This window comes from Triturus cristatus, chromosome 11, assembly GCF_964204655.1.
Source record: "Triturus cristatus chromosome 11, aTriCri1.1, whole genome shotgun sequence".
In the NCBI taxonomy this organism is placed as follows: domain Eukaryota; kingdom Metazoa; phylum Chordata; class Amphibia; order Caudata; family Salamandridae; genus Triturus; species Triturus cristatus.
In genome coordinates, this window is record NC_140594.1 from 122620319 (window position 1) to 122642566 (window position 22248).

Sequence of the window (22248 nt, forward strand, 5' to 3'; positions counted from 1 at the left end):
ATCAGCCCCTTCTACTCCGCATCGAGGACATGGCGACTGAGAGCCTCCAAAATACCGCAGAATTTTGACCGGAGTGAGGTAAGCCCTATGAAGGGTGTAAAATTGGATCAACTGGAATCTAGCATTGCGCGTGCCCTTCCAGGCCCGCCGTAAAAGCTGTGCCCAAGTCGTCTCAGGAATGGGCCTGCCAAGATCCCCCTCCCATTTACCCCGCAAGACCTCCAAGGGTGCCAGCCTCTCCGTGGACAACCGTCTATACAGACAAGTAATGGCCTTAACCGTACCCGCCGCCATAGTGACGTATTGACATCCCTGGGAAATCGGGGGTTCCGACAGCCCCATCCCCCAGTGCTTCTGGATCCCACGCACCAAGGCAGCATGCAAAAGGTAGTCCCCCCGTGGTAGGTCATATGCCCCCTGCAGATCCTGAAACGACAGCAAAACGCCATCTCCGTATAAGCCCCCAATCATGTGCACCCCGCACTCCTCCCAGTGAGCCAGGGCCGACCAGTCCCCACCGTGCGGGAGGGCCGTGCACATGCCCAACGGTATCTCCGGGGCATACGGCCGGGCAAACCCCGCCCGTTTCTGACTACGGATCCAGCACAGCCGAAGCGTGCGTTCCTCGAGGGTAAGCTGATCCAATCGGAGCCGTTGGCGGAGCACAATGAACGACAGTACATGGCGCGGAATGACCCTATCCTGCGGGCCCTCTGGGCCCCGAAACTCACGTGCCACGGCCTGCGTCAGCCACTGCAGCTGCGCCGCCAAATAGTACCATTCAAAATCGGGGGCTGCCAGCCCGCCCGCCTCCCGTGGCCTCAACAGCGTCGACATCGCCACTCGTCGCCTCCCAGTTCCCCAAATAAACCCTGTCATTAAGGACCGAAGCGTCTGGAAAAAGGCGGACGGAATCCAGATCGGCAGAGTACGGAAATAGTAGAGCAGGCGCGGTAGTGCTATCATCTTCAACAGCGCCACTCGTCCAGCAACCGAGAGGGGAAGGGTGCGCCAGAACGCCATACTACCCCTAAGCCCCCTCAGCGCGCCCCCCACATTCCCCTCAAAAAGATCATTGGGGGTGTGGAATATACGGACGCCCAGGTACGGCAAACAGCCAGGTTCCCACCGCAGGAAACAGGCAGGTCTTAGTCTAATTCACCCGCAACCCCGACAAGCGACCAAATTCCTCCAGCAAAGTCCGAGCACCCCGGAGGGAATCCCCCGTATCAGCCAGATACAACAGGACGTCATCCACATACAACGATATGTGTTGCAGTTCCTCGCGCCACCAAACCCCCCGTAGTACTGCCCTTGCCGGGCGCGGGCCGCCAAAGGCTCCATGGCCAGCGCGAACAACAGCGGGGAGAGAGAGCAACCCTGGCGTGTGCCCCTCCCCACCAAGCACGCCACCGAAATAGTACGTCCCGTACGGACCCTAGCCGTAGCGGAGCTATACAGCAGCTCGGTCCAGCGCACAAAATTATCACAGAGGCCAAATTCCCGCAGAACCCGGAACAAATACGGCCACTCCACACTATCGAACGCCTTTTCAATGTCGACCGATAACACCACGGCATCCGATCTCCCCTCCCCCTCGTCTCCCATTATCCGCACCAACCGCCGAATGCACGTCGCAGTGTTCCTAGTCGGGATGAACCCCGATTGATCCGAATGAACCAAGGAGCGCATATGACCCAACAATCGCGTAGCCAAGATCTTACTAAGAATCTTGTAGTCAACTGAGAGCATGGAAAGCGGCCGGTATGCCACCATGGAGGTAGGAACCCCACCCTTCTTCAACAATGGGACTATGATCGCCTCTCTCATGGTGGCCGGAAGCCGTCCCAGACCCCACGCCTCCCGATATACCGCGTGTAGCCGCGGCGCCAGAATGTCCAAATACGCAGCGTAGAACTCCACCGGAAGACCGTCAGCCCCAGGAGTCTTCTTCCGCGCCATATGCTTGACCGCCGCTCTAATTTCGCCCAGAGAGATCTCCGACCCCAGAGCAGAACCCTGTTCCGGGTCCAGGCGGGGCAACCCCGCAGCCTCCAAATAATCGTCCAGCCCATCCGGTAGACCCCGCATCCTACTCTGGTACAGCAGGGAATAGTAACCCAAAAACAAGTCATTAATCTCCTTTTGCGAGTGGACTAGGTTCCCCGTCGGCGCAGCCAAAGACACCACCGGGGAGCCCCGAGCCGCCGGATCAGCCAGCCTGGCCAAAAGCGTCCCCACCTTGTCACGCTCCGCTTGTGCCCGCACCATATATTCCTTGTGGTCATAGCAGCGGAGCCGCTCGACCTGCAGGGCTACCTCCTCCCGCGCCGCCAGCAGCTCTCCACGGGTACCCTCAGACGCATGGTCCTTCAACTCCGCCTGGCGCAACCGCGTCTCCGCCCGATCGACATCACGTAGCAGCACCTTGCGCGTCCCAGTCACAGACGAAATGCAAATCCCTCTCACTACCGCCTTGAGTGCATCCCACTCGTGCGCTCTACTCGTCGCCGTCCCCGAGTTACCCTGAAAGTAGCGCTCCACGCCGTCCCCCAGCTCCGCATGAAACACGGGGTCCTCCAGCAGCGCGGGATTCAAACGCCACGTCGGGATCGCCGGCCGCTGCCGCGACCAAAGTATCGTGATCAAGCACGGATTGTGATCCGAGAGCGTCCTTTCCAGGTACTCACTATAAGACGTGAGCTCTAGGGCCCCCGGGGTACACAAGAAACCATCCAGTCGAACATGCAAGTCATGTGGTGCCGAGTAAAAGGAGTAATCCCTATCTAATGGGTGGTGCTCGCGCCAGGCATCCACTAGACCCCACGCCTCCTGCCAGTCCCGTCGCACCTTAGCCACTCTGCGCACCCCGGACTGAGCCAGCAGGGGGTGAGAGCGATCCAATTCCACATCCAGTACGGAATTAAAGTCCCCCCCGAGAAACACGGTACCCGCTAAGTACGCCGCCAGCTTCCCAGAAAGACGCGCAAAAAATGCAGAGTGCTCAGAATTCGGGGCATAGACACTGCAAAACGTCACATCCCTACCATCCAGCCGGCCAGCCACCAACACAAACCTCCCCTCAGGGTCTATCAGCGTGGTCAGGGGTTGGAAAGGAACCCCAGCTCGTACCCAAATTAAGGTCCCCCTAGCAAAGGCTGAGAATGTGGTGTAGAACAATTGACCCCTCCACCTCCGTTGTAGTGCCCGCCCCTCCACCTGATCAATATGTGTCTCCTGCAGGAAGGCCACTTGGATCCCCCTACGGACTAGATAAGCATGGACCTTATAACGTTTCCTCATGGAGTGCAACCCGCGCACATTCCATGTGACGCAGCGTAACTCAAGGCGGGTCGCCATACCGGAAAATACAACTGAGCACAATCCAACCCGGCCTAGCGGGCACACTGACATATCCCCCCCCTGCAAAACATCCCCAACAAACCCCCACCCCACCCTTCCCCAGAACAGGCTCTAAACCATAGTTACCCATCCAAAAACTGCCCCAACGATGAAAGGCCCCCTGGTAGCTACCAGGGACTCACAGTAGGTGTGAGGTAAGAGGGGGTGACCTAGCACCAGCACAAGCCGGACCGCGATCCCACCAGCCCACCAGATGTGTCAGGCCTCAATCACAACATTCCCCTCCTCTCGGCAGCGTCCCGACCCAGGCGGCCCCCCCGGACCACAAGACCCCCACCCGGCCCTTCAGCAGCAGAACCCCCGACATCACCCACTGCGCCAACCTCAACGTGCAAATCAGAATCGCAACCCATAAAGAAGGCAATAGTGTCACTCATCCAAAAGGCCATCGGCAGTTCCGGGAGTCACCCCCGATAGGAGTGCGACATCCTCCCCAGCGTCCTCCGACCCCTGCGAGTCCGCCCCCGAGGACGTCCGCCTGGAGCCCGAACCCACCGGTGACGCCGCCGCTCCAGAAATAGCAGAGACCGCCTGCAGGGCCGCCCGCCTCTCCACCTCCGTTTGAGAAGCAGGCGGCGATCGTCCACTCCTGGCACGTTGCCTATTGCGGCGGCCCCGGCGTAGCCGCTGCCCAGCCCCCACCTCCGGGGCTCGCCGGCCAGGGCCATCCCCGCCGGCGCGGTGCCGCTCCAGCCACTGCCAGGCATCATCCGGCGAATCAAAGAACGTCGAAGTCCCATCCACCATCACCTTCAAACGGGCCAGAAAGTACAGAGCATACTGGAGCCCCACCTCTCGGAGGGCCTTCTTAACTGCCATGAAGGAGTAGCGGCTCCGCTGGACCTCCTGGGAATAATCAGGATAAAGAGAGACCGCAGCATTATCCACTTTGTACGGGCCTGACGCCCGGGCATTCCGCAGGATAAGGTCACGATCCCTGTAGTGCAGCAGGCGTGCCACCACTGGCCTAGGGGGGCGGCCCGCCGCCGGAGGGCGAAACGGCACCCGGTGGGCCCTCTCCAAGGTGTAGAACTGCGACAGGCCTTCGCGCGCCACCACTTCTCGCAGCCACTTCTCCAGGAACTCGACCATATCGTCCCCTTCAATTCTCTCGGGAAGGCCCACCACTCGGATGTTGTTGCGTCGATTGCGCCCTTCCGCCTCCTCAGCCCTCTTCTCCAACAGCTGCACCCTGTGCTCCAAGCCACTCAGTGAGGTCTCCGTTGCCCTCTGGGCAGGCTCCAGCGTCTCCAACTTGTGTTCCGCAGTTGTGACGAGGTCAACCAATTTGGCATGATCGGCGCGCAAAAATCCAAGACTTGTGGACACTTGCGCAATGTCACGGCCCAGAGCCTCCCGCGTGTCCGATATGGCCTTTAGAATTTGATCCAGCTGCTGCTGTTGGAGTCCCGCCGCCGAGGCGCCATCCGTGCCCGGAGCCTGAGAGTCAGGCGGGCCCTCCTGGTGTTTAAGTACCCTCTTGAGGTCTAAGGAGTGGAGCGACCGCTCAGCCGGGGTCGCTGGATTCGGGAAGAAGGATGGCAGAGAAATGGACTGATTAATATGAAAATCAGACACTACCGTAGGGAGAAAAGATGGATGTGCCCTTAAGACCACTTTGTGCTGGTGAAAAACTGTGTACGGCTCTTTAGTACAGAGAGCCTGGATTTCGCTTACTCTGCGTGCCGATGTAATGGCTACCAGAAAAGCGGCCTTCCACGACAGATGCTGTAAGGAAGCTCTGTGGATCGGCTCAAAAGGTGGGCCCATCAACTTGGACAACACTAAGTTCAACTCCCACGGAGGAGAAGGGTTTCGAACAGGGGGGTAAACTTTCTTCAACCCCTGCAAGAAGTCCTTGACCACCTGCATCTGGAAAAAGGAAGGTTGACTGGGAGACCTCCTGTAAGCTGTAATGGCAGACAAATGGACCCTGATGGATGCATACTTCAAGCCTGATCTAGCTAAGTGAAGGAGGTACGGAAGGATGACGTCCTCCTGCCCCTTTGTAGGATCAAGGTGATTCTCCCTACACCAAATGAAGAACCTCTTCCACTTAAACGCATAAGACGCTCTCGTGGAGGGTTGCTTCGCTTCTTTGAGAATATGCATGCAGTCAGGTGGTAGACCTAAATGTCCATATTGCAGGACCTCAGGAGCCATGCTGTTAAGTTCAGTGAGGGAAGGTTGGGATGTAGAATCCTCCCGCCCATCTTGGACAGCAGGTCCAGCCGGCAAGGCAGTCGCCTGTGAGGTCGCACTGAGAGATGGAGAAGGTCCGGGTACCACCACTGGCGCGGCCAGTCCGGAGCTATGAGGATCATCTTTATGTCGGATCTGAGCAGCTTGGATACCACCTTCGGAATCAGAGGCAGGGGCGGAAAGGCGTAGGCAAATGTCCCTGACCAGTCCATCAAAAGAGCATTCCCCCTGGTCCCTGGACGGTGGAATCTGGACGCGAAGGCGTGGCATTTTGAATTTGTCGTCGTCTGCAAACAGATCGATTTCTGGACGACCCCAACAATGGAACAGGTCTGCCACCACGTCGACGTGCAGCACCCAGTCGGGCTGACCTTCGAAGTGCCTGCTGAGTGCGTCTGCCTTGATATTCAACTCCCCCGGAAGGTGCACTGCCACTACCGAGAGGTTCCGGGCGAGCAGCCAGTGCCAGATCACCTGTGCCTCCAGGGAGAGGGGGCGTGACCGAGTCCCGCCCTGTTTGTTCAGGTAAAACATGGTCGTGGTGTTGTCGGTCTGCACCAGGACTGAGTCGGCCTTGATTGCTGGGAGGAACGCCTTTAGAGCAAGGTGGACTGCCCGAAGTTCTAGCATATTTATGTGGTAGCCCTGTTCTTTTGCAGACCAGCCGACCTTGTATTTGGAGGCACCCCATGTGGGCCCCCCAACCTTGCAGCGATGCATCTGTCACCACCGATTGCACCGGAAGTGGGTGGTGAAACGGGACTCCCACCAACAGATTGTCCTGACGAATCCACCATGCAAGGGAAGATTTCACCACCTGGGAGAGTGAGATTCGATCTCCCCAACGGCCTGTGGACTGATCCCATTGGTCCTCCAGAGCTTGCTGCAAAGGTCTCATTCGCAGTCTGGCGTTGGGAATGAGAAAAATGCAGGACGCCATGGATCCCAGCAGAGATGCTACCTGCCGGGCTGACGGCCTCTTCATCTGCTGCATAAGCCTGCATTTCCTCTTCATTGAAGACAGTCTCTCCCCCGAAGGATACGCTTTTCCCACGCTTGTGTCCAGAACGGAGCCAAGGTAGTGGATGGACTGAGTGGGCTGCTGCACGGACTTTGCCATGTTGACGTGAAGGCCGAGAGCGTGCAACTGTCTCAGACAGATCTGGAAGTCTTTCTTCACCTGCTGCTGGGATGGAGCCTTCAGCAACCAGTCGTCTAAGTAAGGGTAGACGAAGAGACCCTGCTTGTGTAGGCAGGCCGCCACCACTGCCATACATTTGGTGAAGACTCGCGGAGCCGACTTGAGTCCGAATGGAAGGACTTTGTACTGATAATGCTTGCTTCCAACCACAAACCGCAGGTACCTGCGGTGATGTTTCGCGATTGCAATGTGAAAGTACGCATCTTGGAGGTCCACCGAACACATCCAATCCCCGACTTGCAGATGTAGACATATTTGGTGAAGCGCCAACATACGGAACTTCTCCTTGACGATGACTTTGTTTAGGAGACGAAGGTCCAGAATCGGCCGAAACTTGTGCTCTTGATCTTTTTTGGGCACAAGGAAGTACCGGGAGTACACTCCTTTTCCGACCTGCGAAGGAGGAACTTTTTCTATGGCCTGTTTTTGCAGAAGGGCCCTCACCTCCTTTTGGAGCAGTTTTAAGTGGTGAGGACGGGACCTTTTTGGCGGGATGTCTTTCGGATGCGCTCGAAAACGTAGCGCATATCCATTTCGCAGTATATTCAGCACCCAGCGATCTTTTGTGATGCTGTCCCACTCTGCTAGATGTCGTGACGCACTTCCTCCCACTGGAGTGGGCAACGGTCGTAGAGGAAGCCACAGCTCATGACTTTCCTCCTCTTGTGGTAGTGGAGGACTGCTGCTGGTGTCCACCTCTGCCCCTGCCGGACTTTCCGCCTCGAAACTGCGATTTTCCTTGGGGTTTACTCAGACCACTGAGGGGTTTGAACCCTCTGTTGAGGCCCCTTGCATTGGGTGGGTCGAAAACGGCGCTTGAATTCCTTTTTCTTCTCCAAGCCCACAGCTTTGAGGGTGTCTAGCTCAGTTTTCATGCGCCCCATCTCCTCATCCGTGTGAGTGCCGAAGAGGGAGTTGCCAGAGAACGGGAGGTTTAAAATCCGTTGCTGTGCGTCTGGCTTGAGCCCTGTCAGCCGCAACCAGGACGACCTCCTGGCGCACACGCCGTGTGTGTAAGTGTGGGCTGAGAGTAGCGCACCATCCGCCGCTGTGCTAATCGACTGATTAGCCACCAGAGCTCCTTCAGTAACAATCTCTTCAAAGTCCTTTTGGTCCTCCTTGGGGAGCTTGGACTTGAATCGCTCCATCGAGTCCCAGAGAGCCCTATCGTATCTGCCCAAAAGCGCCGCCGCGCTGGAGATTTTGAGGGACGCCGCCGCGGAAGAGCAGGCCCTGCGTCCCCAGGAGTCCTGGGTTCTGCTCTCCTTATCTGGAGGAACGGAAGAGGAGGCTGACGTCGTCTGACCCTTTCTTGCAGCCGCCACTATTACGGAGTCCGCAGGCGGGTCCATCTTCACAAAGACGGGGTCAGAGGTAGCTGGTTTGTATTTTTTGAGGATACGAGCCGGAACCGCTTTGACGGTCGCCGGGGTGAGGAAGGTGTCCATGACTGGTTCCATGATTCCTGGGACCAAAGGCAGCAGTGGACGAGAGGCAGACTTCTGGTGAAGTGTTTCAAAAATCACCGACGTGGTGACTTGGGGGACTGACATCTCAATCCCCAGCTTCTGCGCTCCCCGCTGCAACACCTCCTGCAAGGTGTTGATGTCGTCTATGGGCGAGACCCTGGACACTGGGCTGCCCGATAGCATGGGTGAATAGTCCCTGATGGAGGACCTGGTGGACGAGGAAGAGGACGATGATGGAGTCCTCCGCTCCCGGCGATGATCACGAGCCCGTGATCCGGATGAACGCCCCTCCTGCCTGGAGGAGCGCGATCTGCGTCGCCTGCTGTCCGGCGACTTCTGACGTGCTGGCCTGGGGGGACTAGCTCTGTCCACAGCCACCACCAGCCGTTGCAGCGGAGAGTCATGCACTTGACTGACGTATTCCCGCAGCCTCCTTGTAGCCCCTGAGTCCTGCCAATGATGTGCTGGCAGCAGCCATCTGGGCAACAGAGAAATGGTCCCTTGAGTCTGAGGGGAAGACCTACGGGGTTGGCCGGCAGACTCTTGTGGAATTGCCGGTCGTGGAGATGCCCCTGAGTGAGAGGAGGAATGGCGCGACGCCGACTGTCACCAGGACCACCGACCTGTCCGAGGCCTGTCTCGACGTCGAGCGTGGTCTTGACGTCGATCCGTGGCGTCGCCTTCTTTCTCGCCGGGACTCTTCTCTCGACGTCGAACGACGCCTCGATGTGGACCGGCGGCCATGTTCAGTGGGCGAAGAATGCCGCCTCGACGTCGAACGGCGATGTGAAGCCGACGACGGAGGCCCTCTCTCCCTCGACGCCGAACGCCGTGGGGATACCGGCGGAGATGCTGCCACTCTCGACGTCGGCGCGGATGCCACTCTCGACGCCGAACGCCGTCTGGATGACGACGGCGGAGGATCCTGCTCTCTCGACGTCGAACGCTGATGGAGCCTCGACGACGGAGGGGATCGTGCCCTCGACGACGGAGAGGTGACACTCCTCGACGCCGGTCGTCGCCTGGTTGACGACGGCAGAGGGTCCATGCTCCTCGACGCCGATCGTCGTCGAGATGACGACGGCGGAGGTTCCCTGCTCCTCTACGCCGATCGTCGCCGGGTTGACGACGGCGGAGGGGTGGTGTCTCTCTACGCCGATCGTCGCCGGGTTGACGACGGCGGAGAGGCTCTAGATCTCGACGCCGATCGTCGCCGAGTTGACGATGGCGGTCTGGACTTCGACGTCGACGACGTACCTGCTCTCGACGGCGAGCCCGCTGTCGAAAGTCTCTTCTTGGAAACACGACCTACCGGAACATCTTTCCTCAGCGCCGAGCCCGACGCTGAGGCGGAAGGACGAGAGGACTTGCTCCTAGATGAATCTCTAGGCCTCTTGGAGCCCTTCCTCACCGGAGATCGGCCTCTGGATGGTTGTGCCAGGCCATAAATGCGAATTCGCTCTCTGTCCTTCAAAGTTCTCTTGGACAGGCTCTGGCAGTGAGTACATGTCTTGGAATCATGATCCTCCGGTAGACACAGGATACAGACCCTATGAGAGTCAGTCCTGGCCTTCTTCTTGCCACAAGCAGGGCAAGGATCGAAAAGAGAAGGCATTTCAAGTTGGAAAAAATGCCCAAAACTGCCTAAAAAAGACAGCCTCTTACTGACTTAGATGTAAAACGTCGAAGTAAGGGAAAAAACAGTTGAAAAATAGACAATATTTTCTGACAAACTCAGAAAAAAGTGGAGCTCTGTTGCCAGGATCCTTCCAGAAGGAGCCGGAAAGAACAACTGACCTAACTGCCACCCCTGAGGCATGATGGGAAGGTGGGGGTCAGGTGTGCCTTAAAGGCACGGTGTCAGTTTTTTGCTATGCAGCTATTAGTTAGCTTTTCAGTCTTTTTAGACTGGGTATTTGCAATGCAGCCTGGGAGCTTCCTATGCTTTCAGTGTTTTCTAAGAATTTCTGCTGTTTTCTAAGCATTAAAACAGTTTCCAAACAAGTTATAATGTTGTTTATCATGTTTATAATGCTATTTTCTTATGTATAGTGGAAATTCCTTACAGCATGGTTCAGCTCTAGGGTGTTATGGGCTGCAATTGTTTGTGTATACATATAGGTATATATGTATGGATATATATATGTGGGGCACATATAATATACTGTTTCCGGGATCCCGCACATGGGCGGGAATATTCCGGGATCCCGCACATGGGCGGGAATATTCTAATGCTTATGACTATCGATGAGGATCCCCTGGAAGAGAAATTCCTTTCCCTATCTCTGGCCTTGGAGAGCCTTGCACAGCGCATCCTCCCTAGGTCCTAGAGATGAGCATAGAATGCACAAAAACAAGCTCAGGGTACAAAATAACCTCACGAGGTAGGTCTCGCACCAGCTTGTACTGGTTTACGTGAAAAACATGTTTATGTTACTGCTGAAGTGAAACTACAGGGCAAAGCAGTACAAAATGGAGATGCAATGCAACAAAATGGAAGACCAGAGCATCACATGGAATCGAGGTCAATATGCAGTTTAGCACGTGTAACGTGTAAAATGGCAAATGCAATACAACAGCAAGCACCTATTTAAAGGTAATTTGCAGTTAAACAAAAGGAAGTAACTAGGCCCTTAACTTTAAGAACATCTTCATTTTAAAAATACAGTAAACATGTAAAAGTAGTCTTTTGAAAATTTCAAAAAGTGTATTTTATGGACCTGTAGAACCATTTCACCTTGGTACATCAAATTATAGCAGTGCATTCAGCAGTATTTTTTTTAAAGTGATGGTTTTCAAACATGAATTTAGAAACGTTCATGCTTTCCACCCCACCACCCCCGATAACAATGCCATTAGTGAGTACATCAAAGCACAGGAGATGGTTTTGTACAGCACGCATCCTGAAGTCATATATTTCAAGGTCCTTTTATATGTGATAATGAAGAAAAAGGAGGGAAATTGAAATAAAGCAATTGCCCAAGGTCACACAATTTGGTCAAGTGGAAAATCCGGGATTTATCCCAGGTTTTCCGGTTGCACATTGCGCAATTGAGTTCAGCCAGTAGATATACATGCTTCGCTATCCCCACACCCATTTCACAATCCTCCTCCTCCGTCGGCATCAGTGCGGTCCATGGTCACAGCAAAGACCAAACTTTGCGGCCCCCGGGAAAATGTTTGTGAGTACCCATGCCCTAGTATGACATGAGGTAGAAAATCTGAGGCACTGCAGCTTCTCTCAGGAAGGTTCCAGAGGGTGGAGTCATCTGACTGGTTTGTTTTTAAGTTTGGTTAATTTTTTGTTAAGGATACTGATATGTTGCTAAACAAAAAGAGCCTTAGGACTCTAGGTTATATGTCTATTGTGAAATTGCTTTTATAAAGTGCAGGGAACTTCAATCTTGACGATGGAGAATGACTCCAGAATATGAATCTATGAAAGTTCCAATACTGGAGCAACCTTCTTTCCTGGTTCTATTGGGAATATCACTCCTGGTATTGGAGAGAAAGAAGCAGTCCTGAACAGCAAATGCCAGTTACTCCAAGAATTGTGAAGCCCAGGCATACTCGAGGCACTTTCCATGCTACACCGCAGCCTCCAAAGTTTTATTCCATACCATCTGTCCATACCAAAAGCCACAACCCCAAATAAAAAGACTGGTGTTAGTAGGTGGGCCTTACAAAGTGCTTGTCCTTAGTCCCCCAACTCTTCCTCCATACTTACGGAGTGGTTGCTTGGAAGGTAGAGTGTCATAGCAACTTCAGACTAAACAGGTCTGTGTCTAGGATTAAGATGGTTAACTTGTGTTTAATTCTTCATCCCATCCTTTAAAAAAAATCCTGAAGGTCCCAAGAAAGGTAGAATGGAGGCTACACAGCTGCTAGAGAAACACGTTGGTTAGTTGGGCAAAGGCAAAAAGAGTCTGTTCAGCTGCCGGTACTGAATGCATAATATTTGCAGACAGCACATGTAGCAAGCCATCCTTACAAATAACCCTCAAAGGCATCTGTTTTTAGAAAGCTACTAATGCCACCATGACGTTAACTGCAAGCTTGTGCATTCGTATAGGACATGGCAAAATTTGACATATTTGTGGAGAATATTGATACATTTCAGATTTAAACTAAGAGCCATCAAAACCACAAAAAGTGTAGAAAAAAGACACATTGGTAAACAATATTTCTGCTGGATATGACATTTCCATAGTACTTTAGGCAGAAAAATGAAGTCCACCCAGGAACATGCAGTCTTTAGGAAAGATCATAAAACATTTAGAGAGCTGGCCAATTTCCCGCTCAGCAGACTGGGGGATCTGCAACCACATAAACCATCTGCTAGGAGAAAAACTTAATTGGAAGCAAAAGGTCAGCCCACCAAAGGGATGTAAAAAAAAAGCTTTGAAAAGGAAAACATTCTTAATCTCAGTTTCGGTATGCACTTATCACAGCTAAGCATGTTTTGTAAAAACCAGCCTCCTTATCAGACCTGGCTAGGTGATGAATGAATGAAAGGACATAACATTGTCCAAGGAGCAATATAGAGGATGTATCTGACATTTAACAGCAGTTTATATTACTTCTGAGCAGGATGTTAGTGGATGTCCTCAGAACATCAACAATGCTCTTCGAGATACCCAGAGAGCTACCTCAGGTACTAACTGCTGGAACATGGGAAGTAAGTTAGGAATGCCTCCTCAACCTCTCCTACTGAGGAGAAGAGGTGGTCCTTTCTCAGAAGTGGAATTCACTCTAGAAGAACTATAGTGAAGTGAGAGCAGGGGTTATGTTTCCCGGTTGGCCGTCCTAACTCAATGGATAATGTAATTGGTACCAGATGTCCAAAATGGGAGACCCATAACCCATTAATATAGAACACTTTTGTTAAGGGGGAGGACAGAGCTGGTGAGTGAGTTAAGTTGCAGATCCTTTTTTCAAATGGGTAACAAATGGGACAGGCCAAATACGATAGGACTCTTTAACCTGTACCATTTGGGAAAGGATGCACAACTTAACTCACTCACTCACCAGTTCTGTCCTACTCCTTAACAAAAGTGTTCTAGAAGGACTATGTACGCAAATGAGCCAATTGGAAGCCAAAGGAATTGCTGTGCAGCTCACACATAACTTGTACACTTTTGGTATGCTGACAACGAAGGAAAGCTGTAAAGGACGTAATCATATAAGCTTACATGGAAGGCATCACACAGGTCCATGCCCATGAAGGATGCACAGAGACGTTGCATGAGTTCCCCACAAATGCCAAAAAGTTTGAGCAAAGGTCTTAATTCAACATGTGTGATCTGAAATGGTTACTTATGATGTTCTAAATCATGACTCACAGGGAAACTAGAGTGGCAGAGTGGCTCTGATATTGACACATACCAGTAAGGCCGGACTGGCCGTACCAGGCAGTAGACGTTTCCCACGGAAGGCTGGAGGGGTGGGCTGCTGATTTTGTTACTGGGGCCGGTTTTGCAGTAGTGCTGCAATATGGACTACCCCAGCAAAAAAAACAGCAGGACTGTCCAGCATAATGACTCACTTCTCACTCTAACTCCAGAGTTCCATGTATGGCCAGCAGTTTTCAGGCATAAAAGTATCAAGATTGAAATCTGATGGTTTATCTTCCTGCTGGAGAGAAAATGTTCTTTTGTCTATTGGTAGTTTTGACTCCTCTAATGTAGTACAGAAGGTTAATATGCCTGCTGCTAAGAACGTGTACCATACAGATTACAAAACTGCATTTAATGTGCATAGCTCAGTGGGTTACTGCTTTTGTCATAGAGATCCTTTAGTTACTTGCAATTTATAACTTTAAATCGTTACAAATCTAGCACAGTGCGCTATGAACTACTATCAAACAGCTGCATGCAAACTACATGCTACATGTTCAAAAGTTATGTTTTGCCCCAGTCTTTGATTAGCCCAATGTTGCTAAAATGGGTTTGTTTGGGTAGAAATACATTCTTATTAGTAAATCCAACCACTGTGTTATGTATTGAATCCTGAGTTTGTGCTTCTTGCAGACCAAGCACTCTTAAAAAATGCCTACCGGTATGGATGACATGTAAGTCCTACACCTTGTATTCCCTTTTGTCTTATTTAACATTTTCCATACACTTATTCACACATGTATGATTCACTGTTTCTCTCTGTGTGCGTGACGTAAAGTGCTCCAACTCCCTACACCAGTACGTGGCACTATATAACAAATGCAACATGTGAGAGGGTCGATGGAGAGATGAGAGGGCTGTTGGAAGGTGATAGTGAGGGACTCATTGAAGGGCCCCAACAAGATTGTTGTATCCTGGGGGGCGCTAGAGGGCGCACGGCGACATGGCTGCCTTCTGAGTCAGCTCCGCCGGACGGGACAACTAAATGGCGCGAGAGGCATGATCCGCAGAGTGCTGCAGCCCGCAAACCTCATGAAATAAATCGGAAGGTGGGCTCTACGGATGGAGCGAGTGGGAGCTGGCAGAGTGTCCGACTAACCCCAGAAAACCGCAGTTCTCTGCACGGCGCGGGGCGCGAGCAACGGCTCCCAAGATGGCGGCGCCCTGGAGGACTGATCCGAGACGCTCCTGATGCGCGCCACGACTGTTTAACCGGAGGCTGACCGAGAATACGTACTGGGCGCTGTGTACCTCTGTCTGCGGAAATATGCAATTGAAGCTCCGGTGAGTTTGGGTGCACACGAAGACCCGCGGAACTGACCCAATCTGACGCTGCGAGCCCTATGCTGGGACGGCTGCCTATAACTAACATGGGAACACACTCGGTGCGCATAGGGAAGTGCAACGTCCGCTCATATACCCATCTGATGTGGCGGTGAGGACTGGCTGACTGAACCCGGCAGAACAGCGTGGCTGGGGACACTCGGCGGTAGAGGCTGTGACATACTGGCACACCGGGTCCCTGGTGGAGCCCCGATTGGGACTTTGGATTGCGAATCTGCCGCGGCATGGGAGCCCCGCTGCTGCGGATGGGTTGCAGGGATGGTCGCCACTGGTGATGCCCGATGACAGGCGGGCGGCCGGGCCCCTGCGACGCCGCCGATATGCAGACGGACATGTGCGACTGCTCCGAAGAGAACGCACGCCGGATCGGCACCTGGTGAAGCTGGATGGAACCGGCTAACAACGAGTGGTGAACCGCGGCGAACTACTGCGGTGCAGGCGACGGGGGGCGTGCGGTGAGCCACACCGACACACACCGCACCTGAGGAGCGGACAGTACTGCCACCTAATCCTACGAGCGCGGCCGTCGGCGGCCGGCGAGGGACCAGGACGCGATGGGGAAGCCGGACAAATCGCAAACCAAGCTGCCATTTGAAACTAAACGACAGCCCAAAGGCGCCACACCGCCACAAGACGAAGCAGTGAACGTGGGAGAGCTACCACCTCCGGACATGGCGGAGGCGCTGCGGGCCATCCAGCAAAGCCTGCACGACATCCACGGTAAACTGGACACCATCACGATGCGGGTCGACAACATGGCGACCAAACTGGATGGGCATGGCGAGCGGCTGACGGAGGCGGAGACCCGGATTGGAGCGGTAGAGGAAGCCTCACAAACCACGGCTCAAAGATGTGCAGAGGCGGAAAGGCTGATGGAGGCGCTAAAAAACAAGACGGAGGATTTGGAGGCGAGATCAAGGCGGAACAACGTTAGAATCACGGGGGTCCCGGAGTCCACCAATACTGGCCGTATGGAGACTTATGTTGAGGGGCTGATCAAGGACGTTGTGGGCGCAGAGCACTTATCTCCAATGTTCCTGATAGAGCGCGCGCACAGATCATTGGCCCCAAGGCCGAAGCCAGGGGCTCCCCCGCGCCCTATAGTCGCCAGAGTCCTCAATTACAGGGACCGGGACACAATCCTCCGCATAGTGAGACAGAAACAACAGGTCACGCACCAAGGTAATACGCTGGCCTTCTACCCGGACTTCACGGTCGCAGTCCAACAGGCGAGGAAGGAATTTAATCCGGTCAAAAAGAAGCTGCGTGACCTGGGGATTGACTATGCCATGCTCTACCCAGCCCGGCTGCGCATAACACACGGAGGACGAGTGACGTTGTGCCACTCGCCTCGCGAGGCGAATGATCTCCTCAAACAACTTGGAACCAAGCGCAAGGAGAAACACAGGGTCGATAAGGGTGCAGACACGGACTGAAGTGCCGCAAGCTGACCCGCAGGAGGACTGGTGAGGACACTCCACACAACGTGGTGAAACTACGATCCTGTCGAGGTATGCGGGGTCTGACAAGAGCAACGCTGCGACACGGGGACTGTTGGGGACGGTGAGTGCGCCCACTGTGAGCGAAGATAACTGGCTTTGTGCCAAAATGGTGCTTGTCGACTTTGCTGCTCCGACAGCTCTGCGGGGGTGGGCGCTGGCCCCTATTGATGGGACTCCGGTGTGCCGATGCCATACAGTGCTAGAGCCCAAATACTGACGAATTTGATCACTGTGTGATGTATTGCCATATGGGTAGCTGGCCTGGGAGGGGCTCAGATACCTGGGTAACAAGAGCAATGGCCCCTGTCGGTCTGGGCTGGGACGGGGATCTGAGGGTCAGCCAGGGGAGGGGTAACAGGAGACAGACCGTGCACTGCCCACTGGGTGGCAGGACAATGCTGATGCATAGTGGGGGTGATGATCCACAAGGGCTGTTGCACTGGGTAAAGGAAAGGGACGTTGAGATGCCTGCATTAACGTGGGAGCTGCTGAGCTCCGGACTATCATATAATCCCGTCCCCATCCATTAAGTTGGATGGAATGGTGCGCTCTAGGCGGTCCCCCCGTATAGGGTGATCCCCGAACTAAGTTAATTTGATGTTTGATGTTCGATTTGGGGTGTGTCTTTGGCATGGTTGGGGTGCTAAAGTGGGTGGGGGGACATGGGTTGTGGTTGAGATGTTGAACTGTTGGTCACTGCGCATGAGACGCATCGCTGAACTCCAAGTAACATTGCGGGGGAATCATGGGGCACTTGCCCACCACGACAGCTGCTGGGAGCACTCATTGACACTGGGGGCGACTGGTACACACATACTGATACGCCTTGATGGCTGAGAACAGGATAGGTGACGGGTATCTTCGACTGCTAACGTGGAATGTGCGGGGGCTAGGTAACCCCAAGAAAATACGGCAAACACTAGCTTACTTAGACAGGCAACACATAGACATTGCACTAATACAAGAGACGCACTGTGCACCGTCGCGCCGATTAACTGTGGGACGCCGATGGGCTGAATCAGTACACTACTCCTCCTACTCTTCCTACGCACGGGGGGTATTAGTGCTAATCAGGAAGGGACTGAACTATACGATAGATAAGGTGGAGACGGACGACATGGGGAGATTTGTCATACTGTCTGGGGCCTTGCGAGGACAGAGATTAGCTGTAGTGAATATATATGGACCTAACGTGGATGACCCACAGTTCTATCATTTACTGTGGGGTAAGCTGCGTGACTTGCAAGCGCCTCACGTGATTTGGGGTGGTGACTTTAACCTGGCGCTCTCGGACGATGTCGATAGATCCGGAACGACGACGGAACCACATAGGCGAGCATCACGTGTCCTACATGACATACTGGTTGATAGAGCACTTACTGACATCTGGAGAAGTAGGCACCCGGGAGAGTTGGAGGCCACACACGTAGCTACATCACACAGCAGCTGGTCCCGCATAGATTACTGGCTGGTGTCGGGGGATATAGCATTGTGGACACGGGAGGTTAGGCACTTACCCAGAACACTCTCGGATCATAGCCCGGTGCTCCTTTCTCTGGAGCTACCGAACTACACGCCGCCTCCATTTAGTTGGAGATTTAATGCCAAAGCCCTGATGGACCCTATCTATGCAGATACCATTGGGACTGCGATACGGGACTTTTTCGACAACAATGCGACTCCTACGACCGACTCGGGAGTGCTCTGGGAGGCTTGCAAGGCCATCATACGGGGGGTCTGCATCAGTACTAACGCAGGTATTCTAAAGGACATCCGACGGCAGATACGAGCCAGGGAAGACAAGTTGAGACTTCTCGAACGGGAATATGAGAGCACGCAGAATGAGCAGGTACTGGGGGCCATTAGGAAAACACTGTCCGAATTCCAGAGCCTAGCGGACGACGAAATTAAATACACAACTAAAAGACAAGTGGCGAGAGCGTATGGAGAGGGCGGCAGACCGGGCAGGCGCCTAGCGACTGCCATCTGCGAGGGCCGGGCCCCGCAAAACATACAGGTGATTCGTGGGCATCAGGGGGAGCGGCACTATGATGCACAAGCAATATTGGGTGAATTTGTGGCTGCCTACGGTGAACTATATGCATCCAGGCCAACAGCCACTGAGACCGAAATCGCGGACTACCTCGAAGACGTGGCGATAGCGTGGATGTCAGATTCACACCGCGAATACCTCTCCCAGCCTATCACGGTCGAGGAGGTCACCGAGGTAATCAAGTCGCTGCCGAATGGCAAGACGCCGGGCCCAGATGGCTTCACGGGCGAATTTTATAAAGCGTTCGCTGACCAACTAGCCCCACATTTGGTGGAAATGTATGGCAATGCTCACGAGCAACAACATTTACCGCCAACCCTGCGCGAGGCGCTGCTGTTGGCGCTACCCAAGCCACAAAAGGACCCGGAACTTTGCGACTCCTACAGACCACTGTCCCTTGTCAATGTAGACAACAAGATACTGGCAAAACTACTTGCGACCAGGCTCAACCCGCTCATGCCTAGATTGGTCCTGCCTGACCAGGCTGGTTTCATACCGGAACGCTCCACGGCACACAACACGCGTACACTGTTTGCACTCGCGCACTATCTAACACCTGAGACGAGGGCGGCGGCGGTCTTTTTGGACGCGGCTAAAGCCTTTGACTCTCTGGAATGGCCATATATGAGCAAGGTGCTAAGGAGGATGGGCTTCCCGCCCATGTTCCTCCAATGGATTAATTTACTATATGACGCACCTGTGGCACGGGTTAAAGTGAATAAATATATCTCAAGCCCAATTGACATTCGGAGAGGGACGAGACAGGGCTGCCCCCTGTCCCCCCTCCTGTTCGCGCTTGCGCTGGAACCACTTGCGTGCAAAATCCGACAAGGGCACCATTACTCGGCCCTGCAGTTCCCGCAGCGGCCTCTACACATATCACTGTACGCAGACGATATGCTACTCTTCGTGAGGGACCCACAGGCCAACCTGAATCGGCTACTGAGGGAATATATCAAATTCGCGCGACAATCCGGGGTCATTATAAATTGGGCCAAGTCCATGATCATTCCACTGACCGACAGCACGCAACCACACCCAATGGACTATCCTCTGGAATGGAAGATGGACCCGATAAAATATTTGGGTGTGTGGTACCATAGGGACCCGGAGGTCGTGATCCGGACCAACTACGGGACGGTGGTAGATGCACTAGACGCGAAGGTGGGGAGGTGGATCCAGCTGCCACTGTCGATGGCTGACCGAATTGCTATTGTTAAAATGGTGGTGCTGCCAAAGCTGCTCTACCTCTTCACTAACATCCCAATTCACCCTCCAGCGGAGGTGTTCCGAAGGATCAACTCGCTGGTCCTTCGCCTTATCTGGGCGGGAAAGACGGCCAGGGTGGAGATGCGGACACTGACACTGCCTTACAGTAGGGGGGGGTACGGGGTGCCTGACTTCTGTCTCTACTATCTCTGCGCACAAGCACAATATGCACATTTTTGGTACCACAAGATCCCATTTCTTACCCACACTGCGATTGAAGAGGGGGATGCTATGCCGGTTCCCCTGGAGGCGATTATCACCCATCGCAGGCCCCCTTTGCACATGAATGATATAAATACTATTGATGCTACAAATAAGGCGTGGCATGCGATGGGCAAAAAAGCTAATAAATTGCCGCTGTATGCCCCGGCACTCCGGCTTCAGTGGCACCCGGCGATATCGGTCACGCAGGAAAAAGTAGGACTGGAGCTGCTGCGCCAGGTGGGCATCGACACCATGGGGGACCTGTACGAAGATGGGACCTTTAAAACACTAGAAAACTTGACATTCATTAGTAACATGACTGCGCTATTTCGCTTCAACTATCACAGACTGCAGAGGGCTATGAAACAGCTATACCCAACGTACCCGTTGGAACCCCCGGGGCTAACCGCACTGCAATGGCTGATCACCACACCTGCAAGAAAACATGTGGTATCCACACTGTACACGAAGATGCAGGAGGACATAGCGGCAACCACGACTGCTTCCATGGAGAAGTGGAATGGCTGTCTTGACACTCCGCTAACGGAGGGTGAATGGACTGCCGCCTGTACTCTGACGGGCATGCTGACGCCTAACGGCAATCTCCGCATTCTGCATTTCAAATACTTACACCAGACATACTACACACCGGCCAGGCTGCATCGCTATGGGCTGCGGGAGGACTCTAGATGTGAGCGCTGTGGTGCAGACGGGGCAGATTTCATACACCTAGCCTGGTCATGTGAGGCAGTCGGGGAATACTGGGTGCAGGTGACGCAGAAGATTGGGGCTATGGTGGGAGGGGAAGTGCGATGCGAGGCCAAAACCTGTTTGTTGGGAATACTGCCTGACTTTCGAGCCCTGAAACGCAGGTTCTGTATGATTGCGCTACTAATAGCTAAAAGGAGGGTCTCGATATGTTGGAATGGCAAGCGCAGCCCGAAACCCGCTGACTGGCTCACGGACTTAACATATTGTAGGGATACCCTGAAGACCTATGAAGAAGAACTTCCAGCCGGATCGCAACCCAGAGACTACTGGGTGTATTTAACCCAATATTTGCAATCGCAGCAGCAGGCTTAATAAATGACTCGCACATGAGATAAATGATGGTGGGTATGAGAGGCTCCTGATTAGGACATGTACAGACAAAATTGGATGAAGGATGCTGTTGTGAAGTGACCGCATTGTTATGATTGCTTTTTTTTTCTCCATTTGTTCTGTTTGTATACATTTACAAATGCCAATAAACAAAATAAAATAAATAAATAAATAAAAAAAAGATTGTTGTATCCTGGTGCACTGTAAGGTCATAATGTGCTGTGGTCTAAAAGCTAATTCAATTGAATATATAATGAAACGTGTTGTAGACTGCACCATTTTAGCAATTTCTTTCCAAAGTTTTCTTGGGGGAGAGAACCCCTCCAACCCCAAGTCGCCTTTGAAGAGGTTAGGCTCGCTTGCTGAACTCGCCCGCTCCGCACCGTACCGGGGCTGGTCTCACAAAATTTGCCAGGGCTGCTTTGGGTTCCCAGTCCAGCCCTGCATGCCAAAGGGATCAACTGAAAAGTTCAGGCACAAAGAGACCTTAGGTAAAAAGGGCCTCCTGAATTGACAAAATAGATCCTGATGGAAAAACAGTCATTTAAATAGTAGTATACGGAAGGGCTTGAACAAAGTATATGATCTAAGAGGGTGCCAACAAGGACTTGTCACAATTACTGAAAGGCTTAGGTCATAAAGCAGCAAAGCTGAAAGACAAAGACGTTAATGTGCAGCTTTTGAAATGAGAGCCATAATCATTCTGATGTCCAAATAGAAGTAAATGGGTGTTGTTTGCCATCACCCTAGTGACCGTGCAGCGAGCTGAGCTCAGGAAAAATGTAAGGACAACCACATAACAGCACCCCCAACCTACCTATTTATGAGCCGCAAATAAATGTATCAATGGTTTGTGATGGCAATTGAGGTAACAAACTGTTAATTAGTTACTGACCCCGAAGTCGGGATGGGGTCTGAGAGGGGCAGCCTCACACGGAGGAGATGATGGTCCAGAGAGCCAAGTGCATACTTGCTCTTCACCATGTCTTACGAAAAGGTTTTTTGTTTTTTTATAGAAAAACAGCATCTGTCCCTTTCATGGATGTGAGCATTTAAAATAAATAAATTGGATTTGAAAGGACAA

General features: G+C 53.1%; 1 protein-coding gene across 2 annotated transcripts in view; it reads right to left on the reverse strand.

Moving 5' to 3' along the window:
* Positions 1-22248, reverse strand: part of SFI1 (SFI1 centrin binding protein) — a 531261-nt gene that overhangs the window by 212779 nt on the left and 296234 nt on the right. The window lies entirely within an intron of this gene.